Source organism: Dermacentor andersoni, chromosome 4 (assembly GCF_023375885.2).
Source record: "Dermacentor andersoni chromosome 4, qqDerAnde1_hic_scaffold, whole genome shotgun sequence".
In the NCBI taxonomy this organism is placed as follows: domain Eukaryota; kingdom Metazoa; phylum Arthropoda; class Arachnida; order Ixodida; family Ixodidae; genus Dermacentor; species Dermacentor andersoni.
This window is the reverse complement of record NC_092817.1, coordinates 96,511,105-96,525,846: the sequence shown is the minus strand read 5'-3', so window position 1 is coordinate 96,525,846 and position 14,742 is coordinate 96,511,105.

Sequence of the window (14,742 nt, the reverse complement as noted above, 5' to 3'; positions counted from 1 at the left end):
TGCCCTACTTTGTGCAAGAAAGCCAGGCGTCATTAAACGCTACCAATTGGCTCAAACCAGCACCTTACCCAGTTATAGAATTATACGTTGTCCATCCGGCGCTCTGGGATTATCGCATTATATCTGCCCTAGCTGTTTTAGATTTACGTTCAGCGTTTTCCCTTCTTTTATTTTTCCCGCCAATGTCCCACAAAGCAGCGCACACCACGTGAGGTCTTTGGCAGGCATGATATCATGAGTGACTCCGAACAGCTTTGCAGGATACGAAGTTCGGCAATTTATCCTACAATGAGAAGTCGTGAGGATCAAGAAATAGTAACTTCAACTGCGCTCAAAGCATATTTATTGTTTTATTTTTCAAGGGGTGATCTTAGCGATTGACAATGCCGATAAAACAGTTCTTTGTATAATGCAGTACGGCCTTTATACCTTGTAGAGCCTTACGCACCATGGTTTTTTAGTGGCTTTGGTGTTACGCTCACCCTCACGAGGTTGCGGGATCAAATCCCGGCCACGGCGGCCGCACTTTGATGCGGGCGACATGCAAGAACAACCGTGTACTTAGATTTAGGTGCACGTTGAAGAGCCCAAGGTGCTCAAAATTAATCTGGCGTCCCTCACTGTGGCGTGTCTCATAATCAGACCGTGGTTCCGGCACGTAAAACCCCCCATAACTTCATTTTATTCAATTTATCGGAAGTTCTCGTCTTATGTGTTCCGCGCGTTCCCATACTTCGAAAGTAATACGTAACCTTGAAATGTATTTTGCTCTCATGAGCATAGGCCATGCTTTTTAACAAGCAGCTGTATTCTGTATATGCGAGTGCGACAAAAATTATAATTTCATTCTCTATTTGATTGTGTGCGCAAAAACAAAACAAAGCAAAAAAATATATATATAGCAACCAAAATGTCCTGCTGCAGAACAAAGGCAATTCCCAAATGTGCTTACCTATGTGTCGTACTTGTATGTGACCTCCCCCCCCCCCCCCACGCCTCAAACAAACACCTCTCTCAGTCATATTGTTCCCACAAGACGCCTCATGCATCATCATAGTGCTCGCAACATCACCACATCTATGCCTGAACGTCTACAGCCGGTCGATTTATTATTTGCATTCTGGCGTAATAACTGTGTCAACTGAAAGTTGTTTCTTTCTGTCGTGGATAAAACAAAAACTGTACGATGTCACACGTTGCTTATAATGAAAATAAACGCTACAGAACGTGTCAGATTCAGCTTTCCAGGATTTAATTATCCGCATTACTAAAGCTTCGTTTCAGATAATAATGTTATATGATAACATGTGCGTCAGCTCTCTATGATTTCGGCCTAATTTGTAGTACAAAAGTTCTTTGTCGCCTGAATACGCCCGCAATGACCCCCCATTCATCTATTTCCGTCATCTGTGAACGAGCTTAAAACGGCAGTAAAAAAAAATGCATTCCTCTGCAAGTGCAAGTAACGAAGTTAGTAGCCGTTTGTTTGCACACAGCCTCTTGCCAATTGCTCGCCCCAATGATATTGTGTTCTACCCCCCTTTCCGCCTAAGTACGATTTTATGGGCGACAGCTAGTCTTTATTTTTCATTCCGTTCGCAGCTTCCCGTGATGTGTCTTTCTCCGTTTTGCTGTTTCTTGCGTCCAAGTTCAGATTTCCACTGGACTTGCTTCGCCGGGCTGCTCCGCTGTGCTTCGCTTTTCCTACTCGGCACGTACAACTTGTTCCCTTTGAAATTGTGTCGAGGACCGCTCGCTCAAATGTTAGGAGACGCCGAGCTCTCTCCTTCTTTTCTTCTCTGTTTTGCTTCTGACTAGCGTCTTCGGAACTCGTACGTTTCCTTCGGGTTTTGAGCGCATGAAACAAAAAGAAAAATGAAATCGGTCTTAGGTACTAGAGCAATTGAAGCTTGCAATTCATGGAACATTAGAAAATATCTAGAAAGGGAGAGAGAGAGAGAGAGAGAGAGAAACCGCGGATCTTTAAACAGCCTTCGGGCCAAAGTGCAGTGATCTACAAGAGGTCACGTGCGTTTTATGTTCGGTATTTCCTTACTGTAATTTATGGTTGCAGTCCTTCTCCCGTTATTCAGCTCTATGTTTCTCTGTTTAATAAAAAGCTGTCACGCTTATTGGATCTTAAGGAGATGAATTGAGCTGAAATGAAGCATGTGGGCGCGTTTTTTTGCACAAGTGAGCGAATATCGAAACAGTCATGTAAATTCGGCTCGTTATTATTCTTTTATTGCTATCATTATGTTCTTGGACAATACAGAAACGATGGAGTCGAGAGAAGTGTTCTATCATGTATGGACCTGTTGTGACATTAAAAAATTATGTATCCAGATCTAACGCATTTTTTTTTGTAATCTATGTGAAAGGAAGCTTTAGTGAAGCGTTTAAATAAGTGTGATACAACCCAATGCGATGCATCAAATTATCTTGATTTTTACCCTATGAAACATGTAATTGATACAATTTAATGTTTATACGTTCACAATCTATGCTAAAGGTGCCTGCATCAAATCAGGTAGCTGCGCAGTGTGAGATGTCGACGCAGCGATGTCACTAGAACGAAGGTGATGCGTGGGGCTTGTGGAGGGGAAAATAATGGTGAGATTTGCATGCGCAGATAAATACTCCAAATATCTGAGTACATTTCAAGCTTACATACCCCTTCTGTGCGAGCGACACATGCGCATTCTGAGGGATTGCCAACGAATCGGCCTAGCCAGTGACCTAAATTGTCGCCTATTTGGCATGACAACAGCCGGCAACTCTGTAGTTATCTGTTCGGCCACATACCCAGCGGCACCTACGCTGTGACCCAAATTACTGTGCACTCAGGAAAGGCAGCAGCAGCCGGAATCCGAAAAGTACGAGAGAAAAAGGCAAAGAAAGCTTCGCTTTAAAGTGAAGGAGGGAAAAAGTGGCACAGTTGAGAGTTCTCGCGAGTTGCAACTTAACATTTGAAATGAATGTTGGAGACAGTCACTAGAATGAAAATATTTTCGTCGCGCCAGGTTGGTAGCTTCCGCGAATGTGCTTAGATTTCCCCTTTCAGTTGCTTAGAGCGGTTGTTATGTTAATGTATTTTTATTACCCAAAACGCAAGTGCTTTTTCTTATCTGTCTTTACAGGCCACTGCATACTGGGTATTGTCCAGATTGATGTTAATTAATCGTTGAAATGAACTAAAGGAGTTCCTAAGCCCTAATAGCTTCCGCACGAACTAGTTGGGGCTCTCATATTGTCACTTCGTCAACAACAACAAAAAAAAAAACAAGACGCAGGACCAGGATGCGAGAAACAAACCAGTTCTGTATTCAGAGACCACAAGAGCTGATGCGCCAACTTCGCATTCTTTCAAAAGGAGCGTAGTTGCTGCTCGCGCCTCTCAATTCGTTTTCTTCTGTTCTTTTGCTATCCTTTAGTCGTGACAATATATACACGTACGCGCAGTTTTGGGAATAGCTGTAGAATATCCTTCTACTCGCAGAAAGCTGCCGCCGCAATCTAGCGTGCAGAAAGCGCGTTTCCTTTAGACAACATGATTGACTCTACCACGGAAAATGCGTAGGCATCTCTCACTGTGACTTAGTTGAGGCAGCGGTAGTTCACGCACAGGCGAGCCGAGCCATTCCTCTTTGGAGCAAATACGATCGATGACACTGACGGACTTTGCGATGGTTGCTAGCTACCCTCGTAAAACGTCTCCTGGAGTTCCGCATACAAGAGCACTCGCTTGCGGACACTCGGCGATCACAAGTTGCAGCTTCTCGGTCGAGTGTCTCCATTATAAATACGATGGCACAGTGCGCTTTTTGAGTAGGGTGTGTCCGTGCTCATTTCCGCGAGGAGCTCTAGTACCAAAGCAAGCTGATGCCTCTGAGTAGGGTTGCAAGGACATTTCAGTAAAGTGTGTTGAATGTACTCAGGTATTGCTGAAGGTAGAGCTTCTACTGCAAAGACACTTGGTGTACTTGGCGTACCCAGTTTCAAGCTATCAAGACGTCTTGGGTGTCAAGCATATAACCATCTTTTTTCGAAGTAAAATGTTCAAGCATCCGTGTGCGATGAAGATGCTTGGGAAAATTGTAGGTGCTGTCAAACGACAATGATAATTGAAGCGGGCACACTTCTGGGTTTCAAAGAACACTTTAAAATTGACAGCGTTTTGTGGTGCTGTAGTGTTTCCATTTGCGACCTGCAATTGAGCATTGCATTCACAGAACAATAGGTAGTGAGCTTCACATAGCTCACGAATGTAGTCACAATTAGTCACCGCCGTTGTGCAGTAATGCCAAGACGTTATTTCGGAGCATGCAAAAAAATTACTTCATGGTCGAGGCTCTACGATCGTTTCTACGCAGAACAAAAAGGACAAGTAACACGTCTTTCGACCACCAGTCGAAATAGGGGCAGCAGGCGATGGGCTAGCTACTCGATAACGCCAGTCATATACATTTCTGTGGTCATTGTTGAGACCACCATTTCTGGGAATTTGTGCATTGCACAAATGGCACAAATGGCAAAAATGCATTGCACAGGGGCAGCAGCTAGCTTTGGACGTCATCTACCCTAAACCCACGCAGTACCTGCGTCCCACTAGGAGGACGGTAGAAACCACCGGCGCCCACAGGGCTTTGTTGCGAGCTGGAGGGTCCAGAGCTTAGGTAGGTGAGCGCACAGAAAAAAAAAGGTCTGGTTTTCCCACCACGTGAACTCTTGCTCAAACTGCTGCCGGGAGTTCTCGCTGGGGCAGATGTAAAAAAGTGATCGGCCATGTTTCACTCTGACCACCGTTCGTCTGTTGTTTTGTTTGCAAATAAATTCTCAGAGGGGAATACAGGCCCACTGCTAACATACGCGTATCGTGACTACTTATCGGCGTACTCCCGGAGTGCACTTTCCAAGTCCATAGTCGTTCTAACCAAGTCTTAAGTGGCGGTGGTGGTGTGTAAGTCTGATTTGATAACAGGAATTCCACAATGTGCCGAGTTTGCCGAGAAATGTGTTAAAGACTCGCATAAAGATGGGTACGCAAGTAGGGACCATAGAGTGAGTGAGTGGTGAGGTCTCAATACGTGATTAGCCAAAAGTGCAGCAGAGGCATCTGGGAGGGCTCGAGGTAAGAGGTCCTGTGTTCGAATATAGTGGATCATGCTCTCTTATGCCTTGTTGGAACTCAGGGCAGCGTTCTAGCCAGTAATTCTCCAGCGTATCAGAAGTAGTAGCGAAAGAAAATGCGTTTATTTTGTATAAGTGACACTGGCTCCAAATATGGGATCCCACTATATCTAGGAGGACTACAAGCCTGAGAACACCTAAGGACACGTCAGGACACAGATGTCAGCAGACGTCAGGACACAAACTGCACCAAAGGTGTCCGCTTATAAAGCAGTTCATATCCCTAGGTCACTAGAATAAGGAATCTGATGACGGTGTCTTGGTCAATAACAATCGTGTAATCGTTCGCAAAATCCCACCCTTGGCGTTCCTCTGGACTCCGCCTGCAATTTTGCACGATCGCCCCCACACACGAGGCAACGACATGGCAAAGTGGAAATGTCATGTCGACGTCTTTCCCACGGAAGTCCTAGATGTTGGCCCCTTTCATCAATTAGTGGGCTCTTCATGACCGTCCGCTTGTCAGGACCAGGTTCAGGTAGAGTGATCTTCGCGGTAGTTACCGCTTCAATGGAGGGCGGCTGCTGTTGTCCCCTCGGGGACTGTACATGTCAGTATAGAACTCTTCCGCTGCTTTTACTATACTTTCAAGATTGCTGATGGTATGATCCTGCTTATCTTTCAGTGCATACATCTTGGTTTGCTCTATGTCGAGTTTCCTTCTCACTGATATCATGCTGCGTCCATTCCTTACGGCTTCTTCACTATTTTCTCACGCTATAATTTCAGGTATCACTTATTTTCGCCTTGTTGATCAGTTTTGACAGTTATGCGAGTTCTATTTTCTCTCTTGAGTTGGGCACCTTCATTCTTTGTCGTTTCTTTATTAGGTCCTTTGTTACTTGGGAGAGCTTGCCTACTGGTTGCCTTGGTGCCTTGCCTCTCACTTCAATTGCTGCCTCTGAAGCCAGCCTAGTTAAGGTTTCATTCATTATCTCTATGTCATCTTCACCTCTGTGTTCTAATGCTGCGTATTTGTAAGTACCAGCCTGAATTGCTCTGCTTTTACCCTTACTGCCTCTAGGTTGACCTGTTTTTTCTTGACCAATGTTACTCTTCCGCGTTTCAAATTGAGGTGAATCCTAAGCCTCACTTGACCCCGTTACGGCACGCTCCTCCCCTGCCCCCCTCCAAATCCTCCTCGCCAGCAACACTGGGTGAGCGAGAACACGACGCGCATAAAGCCAACATTCTTCTCAGTTCCCCCCCGCACATTTTCCGTCGCAACTACAGTGAATGACGTGAAGTACGCGATAGGATCTTATCGCACTTGTAGTTTATGCGGAGCCTCACGGTAATGGCGACGACGGTGGCCGAACTTTATCTATTGTATTCTTATAATTGCTATCAGAATATATAGGTATATAATTTAGCATGCGTGGAGACGAAAGCACGCCAGTGCCTTGCCAGAACTGCCTGCGCTAAACGTCGCGAGATATTTCAACAGCACAATTTAAGTTTCCCGACAGTGCATGAGCGAGTTTATTTCGCCGATTAACCACATACATTTCTTTGCTTCACTGCCTACTTTACTGTCCCGCACTAACGTTAGGCCACAAAATTCAAACCTAACAATGCTAGGTTAATGGTGTTTAATGTGAGGGTGCGCTGCGTCTCTGATGATGTAAACTAAGTCAAATGTACCGAGACCGAATCGACCAAACCTTTTGTTACATAGGAGTTGTTTGCCATTGGCCGGCTGCGTTCGTTCAAATGTCCAACATCACGATTGGCTTGAGCCTGCTCTTATGAACTGTTCTCACGTAACAGCATTGTAAATATGAGCCGTGGGTATTTTAGTAGGGGAAATAAGCAAAAACAATCTCTCCATATCAAGTTCACCAAATTGTTTGAAAACAAGTCGTAATTCCCCGATCAGCCTTCATGCTTCTTTGTACGCGGTCCGCAAGCGTGATGGGGCCTCGTGCATTCTTATCATTTTTACACTGGACGCTGGATTCATGGACACGTGGCCACACATATATAAGTTGTGGAAAAAAGCGGCGCAGGCAGTACAGCTGCTAGCCCCGATTGCTGTCGAAGACGCTCGCGAAGCAAGCGCGTTAGTCGAGCAAGCATCCAACCTTCGGAAAAGAAAGGCGCTCCTTGGAGCTCGGGTGCCTCAGTTCTCCCGACGTCTGTGCCCGGAGGCAATGATCGATCGACCGCCGTGTGCCCGCACCCACAGACGCCGAGATACACCGGATGTGTCAGATCGCAAATCTCGCACGAAAATATTGAATGTTGATAAAACGAATTGGAAGAGAAAGGGAAAAAGAAGCACACGTGTGAAAAACACTTGTACCCGGGTTCCAGAAGAATTTGGACGGTCACGTCGGCAGAGCAGCGGCTCAAGACAAACCAATGGAGTCCGAGACGTTGAATAGCAAGCAAAAATGCAAAATAATAATAAAAGCAAATACAGCATTGCGATGAGCCTGTACTTCAGAGAGGGGGGGAGGCGAAGGAGGGGGAAGCAGCAGGGTGGAGTGTATACGGGAAGTTCGGCCGTAAAATCCCCTGGCAATATTTAACTTGAACAGCAGTTACACCAAAAATAGAAACTCTACAAATAAAACTGTATAGAAGAGAAACGAATAGGCGTCCAGAAGAATCCTGGGATTTAATATGAAGAGACGTCGCCTTTCCATGAACTGGCGGGTGAATCAGAAACTCTGAACCCGTTTCCCGCTTCGACAGTTTTCTAAAAGATTTTCCTTCCCCGCAATCGCAATGCAATCGTGCCTGCCAGTTATCCTTTTCTTTTCCACAGCCTGTGCCCCGTCGCCAGCTGTTGCGTTTCGAAATCCTGTTTTTTCGTTGTCATTATTTCGTTCTCCCGCGCTCATAACTATGCGCACGTGGTAGGCTAGGCATCTCCTTCGACCACCCACTCTGCCACGCCTGTATTCTCTCGAAGTTTTCCGCTTCTCGTATGCTTTCCTTGGGTCTTCTCGTCGCCTATCATTGTTTTTAGCTTTAGAGAACAAGAGAGCGCACGCATTCTCCCACTACATGATACTCCGTCATCTCTTTCCAAACAAACAGAACAAAAATGTGAGGCAGGATATGTTTCATAGGCATACACCGCATCTTTAGGAAACAAGGTATTGTATTCACACTACGGACAGTTGAGTAGAGCACTGAGAACAAGATGGTTATGTTTATACCAAAAACGTACCGTTTGCTTTGCAAGGAAGCAACTTGAACGCAATAGCAGCTGCTAAGAAATCAGTGTGGCTACATAACTACATTCACGAGGAAGTTGTCAGGTCGTACAATTGCGCCTTTCACTTCTACTAATCACCCGACCTATTCGACTGAATTTTCTTTCCTTTGATATCCCTTGTCTAATTCTTAATAGGTACTGGTTATAATATACCCTAACATTAACTCAACTGGCGTGTATACACTAGAAATAAAATTTCTGAGAAAGAAATTGGCAGACAGACTCATCTGTAGTTGACATCTACGTAATGCGAATCGTTACGCGAATCGTTGCAGTGCTAGACGCCAACGCTCATCGAGCTGGTTCGACCCAAGAGGCCCAAGACATGCTTTATCGTTTCCCTATTGTCTAGTTTTTTAAGACGTAGAACGAACGAACGAACGAACGAACGAACGAACGAACGAACGAACGAACGAACGAACGAACGAACGAACGAACGAACGAACGAACGAACGAACGAACGAACGAACGAACGAACGAACGAACGAACGAACGAACGAACGAACGAACGAACGAACGAACGAACGAACGAACGAACGAACGAACGAACGAACGAACGAACGAACGAACGAACGAACGAACGAACGAACGAACGAACGAACGAACGAACGAACGAACGAACGAACGAACGAACGAACGAACGAACGAACGAACGAACGAACGAACGAACGAACGAACGAACGAACGAACGAACGAACGAACGAACGAACGAACGAACGAACGAACGAACGAACGAACGAACGAACGAACGAACGAACGAACGAACGAACGAACGAACGAACGAACGAACGAACGAACGAACGAACGAACGAACGAACGAACGAACGAACGAACGAACGAACGAACGAACGAACGAACGAACGAACGAACGAACGAACGAACGAACGAACGAACGAACGAACGAACGAACGAACGAACGAACGAACGAACGAACGAACGAACGAACGAACGAACGAACGAACGAACGAACGAACGAACGAACGAACGAACGAACGAACGAACGAACGAACGAACGAACGAACGAACGAACGAACGAACGAACGAACGAACGAACGAACGAACGAACGAACGAACGAACGAACGAACGAACGAACGAACGAACGAACGAACGAACGAACGAACGAACGAACGAACGAACGAACGAACGAACGAACGAACGAACGAACGAACGAACGAACGAACGAACGAACGAACGAACGAACGAACGAACGAACGAACGAACGAACGAACGAACGAACGAACGAACGAACGAACGAACGAACGAACGAACGAACGAACGAACGAACGAACGAACGAACGAACGAACGAACGAACGAACGAACGAACGAACGAACGAACGAACGAACGAACGAACGAACGAACGAACGAACGAACGAACGAACGAACGAACGAACGAACGAACGAACGAACGAACGAACGAACGAACGAACGAACGAACGAACGAACGAACGAACGAACGAACGAACGAACGAACGAACGAACGAACGAACGAACGAACGAACGAACGAACGAACGAACGAACGAACGAACGAACGAACGAACGAACGAACGAACGAACGAACGAACGAACGAACGAACGAACGAACGAACGAACGAACGAACGAACGAACGAACGAACGAACGAACGAACGAACGAACGAACGAACGAACGAACGAACGAACGAACGAACGAACGAACGAACGAACGAACGAACGAACGAACGAACGAACGAACGAACGAACGAACGAACGAACGAACGAACGAACGAACGAACGAACGAACGAACGAACGAACGAACGAACGAACGAACGAACGAACGAACGAACGAACGAACGAACGAACGAACGAACGAACGAACGAACGAACGAACGAACGAACGAACGAACGAACGAACGAACGAACGAACGAACGAACGAACGAACGAACGAACGAACGAACGAACGAACGAACGAACGAACGAACGAACGAACGAACGAACGAACGAACGAACGAACGAACGAACGAACGAACGAACGAACGAACGAACGAACGAACGAACGAACGAACGAACGAACGAACGAACGAACGAACGAACGAACGAACGAACGAACGAACGAACGAACGAACGAACGAACGAACGAACGAACGAACGAACGAACGAACGAACGAACGAACGAACGAACGAACGAACGAACGAACGAACGAACGAACGAACGAACGAACGAACGAACGAACGAACGAACGAACGAACGAACGAACGAACGAACGAACGAACGAACGAACGAACGAACGAACGAACGAACGAACGAACGAACGAACGAACGAACGAACGAACGAACGAACGAACGAACGAACGAACGAACGAACGAACGAACGAACGAACGAACGAACGAACGAACGAACGAACGAACGAACGAACGAACGAACGAACGAACGAACGAACGAACGAACGAACGAACGAACGAACGAACGAACGAACGAACGAACGAACGAACGAACGAACGAACGAACGAACGAACGAACGAACGAACGAACGAACGAACGAACGAACGAACGAACGAACGAACGAACGAACGAACGAACGAACGAACGAACGAACGAACGAACGAACGAACGAACGAACGAACGAACGAACGAACGAACGAACGAACGAACGAACGAACGAACGAACGAACGAACGAACGAACGAACGAACGAACGAACGAACGAACGAACGAACGAACGAACGAACGAACGAACGAACGAACGAACGAACGAACGAACGAACGAACGAACGAACGAACGAACGAACGAACGAACGAACGAACGAACGAACGAACGAACGAACGAACGAACGAACGAACGAACGAACGAACGAACGAACGAACGAACGAACGAACGAACGAACGAACGAACGAACGAACGAACGAACGAACGAACGAACGAACGAACGAACGAACGAACGAACGAACGAACGAACGAACGAACGAACGAACGAACGAACGAACGAACGAACGAACGAACGAACGAACGAACGAACGAACGAACGAACGAACGAACGAACGAACGAACGAACGAACGAACGAACGAACGAACGAACGAACGAACGAACGAACGAACGAACGAACGAACGAACGAACGAACGAACGAACGAACGAACGAACGAACGAACGAACGAACGAACGAACGAACGAACGAACGAACGAACGAACGAACGAACGAACGAACGAACGAACGAACGAACGAACGAACGAACGAACGAACGAACGAACGAACGAACGAACGAACGAACGAACGAACGAACGAACGAACGAACGAACGAACGAACGAACGAACGAACGAACGAACGAACGAACGAACGAACGAACGAACGAACGAACGAACGAACGAACGAACGAACGAACGAACGAACGAACGAACGAACGAACGAACGAACGAACGAACGAACGAACGAACGAACGAACGAACGAACGAACGAACGAACGAACGAACGAACGAACGAACGAACGAACGAACGAACGAACGAACGAACGAACGAACGAACGAACGAACGAACGAACGAACGAACGAACGAACGAACGAACGAACGAACGAACGAACGAACGAACGAACGAACGAACGAACGAACGAACGAACGAACGAACGAACGAACGAACGAACGAACGAACGAACGAACGAACGAACGAACGAACGAACGAACGAACGAACGAACGAACGAACGAACGAACGAACGAACGAACGAACGAACGAACGAACGAACGAACGAACGAACGAACGAACGAACGAACGAACGAACGAACGAACGAACGAACGAACGAACGAACGAACGAACGAACGAACGAACGAACGAACGAACGAACGAACGAACGAACGAACGAACGAACGAACGAACGAACGAACGAACGAACGAACGAACGAACGAACGAACGAACGAACGAACGAACGAACGAACGAACGAACGAACGAACGAACGAACGAACGAACGAACGAACGAACGAACGAACGAACGAACGAACGAACGAACGAACGAACGAACGAACGAACGAACGAACGAACGAACGAACGAACGAACGAACGAACGAACGAACGAACGAACGAACGAACGAACGAACGAACGAACGAACGAACGAACGAACGAACGAACGAACGAACGAACGAACGAACGAACGAACGAACGAACGAACGAACGAACGAACGAACGAACGAACGAACGAACGAACGAACGAACGAACGAACGAACGAACGAACGAACGAACGAACGAACGAACGAACGAACGAACGAACGAACGAACGAACGAACGAACGAACGAACGAACGAACGAACGAACGAACGAACGAACGAACGAACGAACGAACGAACGAACGAACGAACGAACGAACGAACGAACGAACGAACGAACGAACGAACGAACGAACGAACGAACGAACGAACGAACGAACGAACGAACGAACGAACGAACGAACGAACGAACGAACGAACGAACGAACGAACGAACGAACGAACGAACGAACGAACGAACGAACGAACGAACGAACGAACGAACGAACGAACGAACGAACGAACGAACGAACGAACGAACGAACGAACGAACGAACGAACGAACGAACGAACGAACGAACGAACGAACGAACGAACGAACGAACGAACGAACGAACGAACGAACGAACGAACGAACGAACGAACGAACGAACGAACGAACGAACGAACGAACGAACGAACGAACGAACGAACGAACGAACGAACGAACGAACGAACGAACGAACGAACGAACGAACGAACGAACGAACGAACGAACGAACGAACGAACGAACGAACGAACGAACGAACGAACGAACGAACGAACGAACGAACGAACGAACGAACGAACGAACGAACGAACGAACGAACGAACGAACGAACGAACAGTCGCGATCAATTTGAAGGTGATCGCTCGAGCGGCGACCGAAACTAGGAGCAGCGCCACCGTTACGTCATCACCGTCGGTCGAGAGGGAAACATCAGATAGGTTCCCTCTCTCTCTTTTGCTGTTCGCTGAGCAGCTCTCACCCCCGCCTGGCAACTCGCAGCTTTTCGTCACCCCCTTCACGAGATAACCTGCGAATTAATTTCGAGTGCCTTATCAGCTATTGCAAAGAGGCGTCATTGTTAGCCAATGTATGCTTGAGGCAGGCACGCAAACACATCATTGCCATGAAAGGGTAACAAGCACAAAAAATGTGGCGAGTTAGTCTAGGGGGTAACGGTTGCAGCCTGCAGGAGCGTAAAAGGGGAAGAAGGTAGCGCAACTTTTATCTTCGCAGTTCAGAAATCGGCCGCTATGCTGCTTGGAAGCCTCGCCGGTCGCAGCTCGAGCGATCACCTTCAAATTGATCGCGACTGTACGTACGTACGTACGTATGTACGTTTTCGTCGCCCACTGCTGAACTCCAGCATATATATTTCAGCCGTACCAACGCTCACGTACAATAGCACGCGACGCCTGAACATGATGCCGCCACAGCGAAACATAACGTTGACTTCTCTCGGTTATTCAAGGTCGCGCGTAGACTCCGCTTACTGTCAACGCACTTCGCTGCTTCTCCATCGTCGTCCCGCGAGCGACCGCTAACCGGAGCGCATGGCTTCCGAGATTGCGCGCGATGGCAGGCTTTGCTCCGGCCGTCCCATTGGGCGCGCTCCCCAGCGAGAAAGTGTCATGCAGTCTCTGCACCCGGATGCGCTGCTACGAGATGGCACCATTCGCCGAGGGCTGGCGGCCGTGCGAGATCTCAAAGTGCGCATTGCGTCTCGTTTCACGTTTTGCGGGAGAAGCTTGTTGGTTATGTTTCAAGCAATTTTTTTTTTCAGCTATGTCTCGTGCTCTTCCGCGAATATTTTGCCTTTTGTTCCTTTATTTTATTTTGTACCTTTCTATATCCTTTTCCATTGATTTTGTAGTATTTGTAGGCCGTACTTACGGTATGTTTATGATTCCAGTTGCAAGTAACAAATATTGTGTGGGCTAGCTCACTATACATAGGCTGCGAACTTGCAACTTAATGTAGTTTATTTGCATGCTCATCTCCTTTATTAATTTTTTTTTCTTGAATGGCCCTTTTCACGTTTGTACGTCAACTCTGTGTTGTAGTATAATGTACTGATTCCTAGCATCTTCCTGAGCGCACTTACTTATTTGGTATGCTTTATTTCAATTCTACATTTCTGCACTAATCGTAGTCATGATATGCGCTATTGCGTTGTGCGAATACTACTTCTATTACAGTAATCCTTCTTTTTTTGCTTTGTTGAATAACGCTTGTTTTACGTTGATGTAACCGAAGTTCTGCCTGTAGTCAATGCCTTTCTGAATACGTGTAAAGTATTCAGAAATAAACTTCCAAATAA